This window comes from Cucurbita pepo, chromosome 2 (genome assembly GCF_057944985.1).
Source record: "Cucurbita pepo subsp. pepo isolate OVF chromosome 2, ASM5794498v1, whole genome shotgun sequence".
Classification (NCBI taxonomy): Eukaryota; Viridiplantae; Streptophyta; class Magnoliopsida; order Cucurbitales; family Cucurbitaceae; genus Cucurbita; species Cucurbita pepo.
In genome coordinates this window covers 11215318-11219754 of record NC_141799.1, presented here as the reverse complement: position 1 = coordinate 11219754, position 4437 = coordinate 11215318, and the positions used below count along the sequence as shown (strand labels likewise).

Below are 4437 nucleotides of genomic sequence, written 5' to 3'. Positions count from 1 at the left end.
TGACAAAGCCCGAGTGTACATTTTAGCCAACATATATGATGTTTTGACTAAGAAACTCGATGTTATGGGTACTACTAAAGAGATTATGGAATCTCTGGAAGGGATGTTTGGACAACCGTCCTTCTCCCATAGACATAACACCATAAAATACGTTTACAACTTCCGTATGAAAGAAGGGACCTCAGTTAGAGAACATGTCCTGGACATGATGGTCCATTCAATGTGGCAGAAGTAAATGGAGCTGTCATTGATGAGAAGAGTCGAGTCAATTTTATCATGGAGTCTCTTCCGAAGAGCTTCCTACAGTTCCACACGAATGTGATGATGAACAAGATAGAATATAACTTAACTGCTCTTGAGCTACAGACTTATCAGTCCCTCTTAAAGAATAAGGGACAAGCAGGAGAAACAAATGTTGTTGTCTCTAAGAAATTACTACTAGGATCGTCCTCCAAAAATAAGTCTGATCCTTCAACTACTAAAAATGTTTCGATAAAGAAGAAGGTAAGGGTAAATATAAGATTCCTACTAACTACAAACGCAAGGTTGAAAATGCAGATAAAGGAAAATGTTTCCATTGCAACGAAAACAGGCATTGGAAAAGAAACTGCCCAAAATACCTTGCAGAGAAGAAAGCTGAAAAGATATAACAAGATAAATATGATTTACTAGTTGTAGAAATATGTTTAGTAGAGTATGATAATTCAACTTAGATACTAGATTCAGGGGCCACTAATCATATTTGTTCTTTTTTTGAGGAAACTAGCTCCTGGAGAATGTTGCGGAAGGCGAGATAGCACTCAAGGTTGGAACAGGAGAGGTTGTCTCAGCAAGATCAATAGAAAATTTAAAGTTGTTTTTTGGAGATTGATTCATTATATTATATAATGTACTTTTTGTTCCTATAATGAAAAAAAATCTAATATTTATCTATTGTTTATTACAACAATCGTATAAAATATCTTTTGAAATCAAGGAAGGGTTCATTTATAAGAGAGGTATTCATATTTGTTCTGCAATAAAAAAGTACTCCTCAACAAATCTGACCCTTTAGGGATTCATATTTGTTCTGCAAAACTAGAAAACAACTTACATATTTGTTTTGCCGCTTAAGGTCTGATTTGTTGTTGTGCTTGCTCGCAAAACTCATGGGTCATCTGTCACCTGATCGCCCAGTCGCCCAAGAATGCACTACCACTACTGAAACTGTCACTCAATTCGTGGTTTTTCGATAGCCTGCATGGCGGGAGAAGAAAGCTATTACCATTGGATAAGCATGAGAATAATCACTCTTTTTATTTGACATAATATAATGATTTACTCTCGTTATTGGCATAATGATTTACTCTTGTTATTGGCATAATGATTTACGGCTGGTGTAATATATTATTTTACTACTACTTCTATATAATCGTGCTTGATGTATGCTATCACCTTATTGAGCATGTGTGACTGTATGCATGATAGTTTTTACATTTAATTGAATCTGTAATTTCTCCTTATAGAGAATAAGTAGTATAAATGAATTAAGACTAGGGTGAGGACGTCAATTTAATTAGACTATGACCTAGGATGAAACGTCTCCAGTAGATCGAGTGAATTAGAATCATGAGAGATGATCAGAGGGTGTGGCCTAGTGCTTCTGACCGATCAAGACTCAAGAAATTGAAATTAAGGAACCTGGAGACGTAAATCCATGTCAAGACTGCCAAACTACCTTAGAAATCTAGAAGAGCACCATGACAACCTAAGAAAATAAGGGTAACATCCTAGGCCAAAGTATCGTGGAGCTAGGCATAATTTTGTTTGATTACTGGTAGATCCGTCCTATGGGTGGGCGTTGATGATGCAAGTAGTCAGTGGAGTTGACACGTACAGGGGGTAGTGCCCCCGACCTGGGTGACTACGAGCAGACTAGAATTCACCATGTTGCCCACACCTATTAGAAAGAGTTCTTTGAGGTCAATATTGGACACTCGTACCATTGTGTAGGCTAAGTTAACTAACCAAGTGTGTGACAAGAGCAATACACCTAAAACCTAGAGTAAGGTGCTTGTTGGGTATATTTATATACTTACCTTCTTTTCCCTTTCTTTTTCAACTACTCACAGGCTGTCGATCGAGAGGGAAGAGCATTTGAGAGCTGTGCGGTTATAGAGAGGGTCGTTTCAGAGGATCGTTTTGTTTTTGTGTTCGAATCTTTAGAGTTTGATTTGTAATTGTATTCGAAAATCTTTTTTCCTATAACAAATTTTATAAGCACCATTTTGTAATTAAATTTTATTTTGTATGCAACTTTGGGTACTTCGGATGCGAACAGTTCAATAATATATATTTTTTTTGGGTTGTTAAGTTGCCTTCAATAATTCTCTTATCAATTATTTTTCTTTTGACCACTTTGATCAACTTTAGATGATCTCTTTATAAATACACAAGACACATCCCTAAAAGATACAAAGTAAATACACACATGCAGATATACTATTCATGAATCGTGATAAAAGACAAACCATGTATTTTAACAAAAATAAACTTGAATGCACCATACATAACTAGAGCTTATTTTTAAACACAATAACAATATACTATTGCCAAATGTCACCCGTTCACCCCTTGGCCCAAATCGACACGAGAAATTATAAGACGAGAAGTGCCTTTATTATGGCTTCTAAGTTTTTAACATCATGAACTAGAAAATGACCGGCAGTAGAAATCTCATGATATTGAATCCATGGAAGCTTTTGCGCTATAAAGCGATTCAATTCAAAGGAACTATGCGGTTTTCACTGCCTTGCCACATATGATAAGAGCCTTGTTGTCAGGAAATGGATTGCTCAACTCCATGTGATTGAACTCCCATTTTCCAAAATTACGGAGTAAATCTCTATGGATACATTCGTGTTCCCCTTGTTGTATTATGTTGCACTAATTTTGGTTGGAAAAGAAAAAAATTAAAACAAAAAATATTACTTTGTTAGCATAGTTATGTCAAACATATTCATTTTTGAAATAAGAGTGTGTATCCATTGCAAAGAAGATAAGTACCTTGTCTAGACGTTCCATAAACCTCTTTGTTATATCTAAATCAGAATTTGATAACATGTCCTCAATATCCAAATTTGGGAACCATTTTTGTGTCATCCACCAATACATCAACCAAGGTGTGTAATATGCAATCCAAAACATACGTTTAAATGACTTAGGATACTTGGTAAAAAAACGTTGTGATAAATGTGAAGGAAAGGAAGGCCACCAAAAATTCGCACTAGGAACCACTCGGGAAGCACCCAAGAGTTTGCAAATAAAGCTCTATCAATATATTTTTACTCAAGAAAAATAATTGATTGTGACGAAATAAATGTCAAAATACCTGTGTGGAATGTATTCAAACTAGTCCCAAACAGCATATGTTTCCAACGAACATCCAATTACGTAAAATTTTGTGCCAAGCTCCAACTTCTCAGCTAATTCTTGAATGTCAAATGTCTTGGTCTTTACTGAGCGTGATGGATATGGGTCACTCTCACGATGACCCGCTCTATCATAGATTACTATGTACAATTTAAGCTCCTCCATTAGTTCCTAAAATTAAAAACTATACATTTTAGTAATGTGTACGAAAATGAAGAGATTGATGAGTAAAAGAAGAGTGATAATGTGGTACTTGAGAGATAGGCAAATCCATATCTTTGCATCTATAAATGCCATGAGAAATAACGATCTTGTATCGAGCCTCCTCCTTATGAACTCCTAATTCTTTGTAGGCCAAATTCCTTCCAAAGCGCTACATAAACCCATCCAATAAAACCCACTGCAAATGCTACTCCGATTGTTATAATCATATTATTGTCTGCAAAAACTAAAACGACATTATCACCAGCCATATAATTTGTTTGATAAGGGTAAAACTGCTCGACGGTAAAAGAAGATAACTTGAATAACTAATATAAAATTTTGGGTCAGCGACAAAATAAGGCATAAACTAAATAAACTTTGTAAATCGAGCAGAAAGAAAAAAAAAAAAAAAACACAACACAAGATTTTATATTAGTTATTGAACAAAATGGATGATAATGAAGAAAAGAGAGGGCGAGAAGAATTTAAAATATTAAAAGATTTGAGAGTAAGTGGAAGTAAAGTGAGAAGGAGTTACTCTAAGTTTTGTATGTTCCTGAAATTCAAAGGCATGGTTGACCTCTTGAGTAACTTATATTTAATGCACACAAATGATATATAAAATTTATATAAATTTTCCTATTAATATCGATCATATTTTCATCACCATTTGACCGAATTCATGAATTGGACATTTTAATACAGATCAGTACTCCATTGTATACTCATGTGTGAGACTTTTATATACACCATTAAAATTTTAATTATTAAGAGAGATAATGTCATATTTGATATTTTATTTCTTATTATAAGTAGAGGTAT

The 4437-nt window shown here is 34.5% G+C and overlaps 1 pseudogene; it reads right to left on the bottom strand.

Moving 5' to 3' along the window:
- Nucleotides 1-2636: 2636 nt before the first annotated feature.
- Nucleotides 2637-3842, bottom strand: LOC147793679 (uncharacterized; annotated as a pseudogene).
- Between the last annotated feature and the right edge of the window lie 595 nt (nucleotides 3843-4437).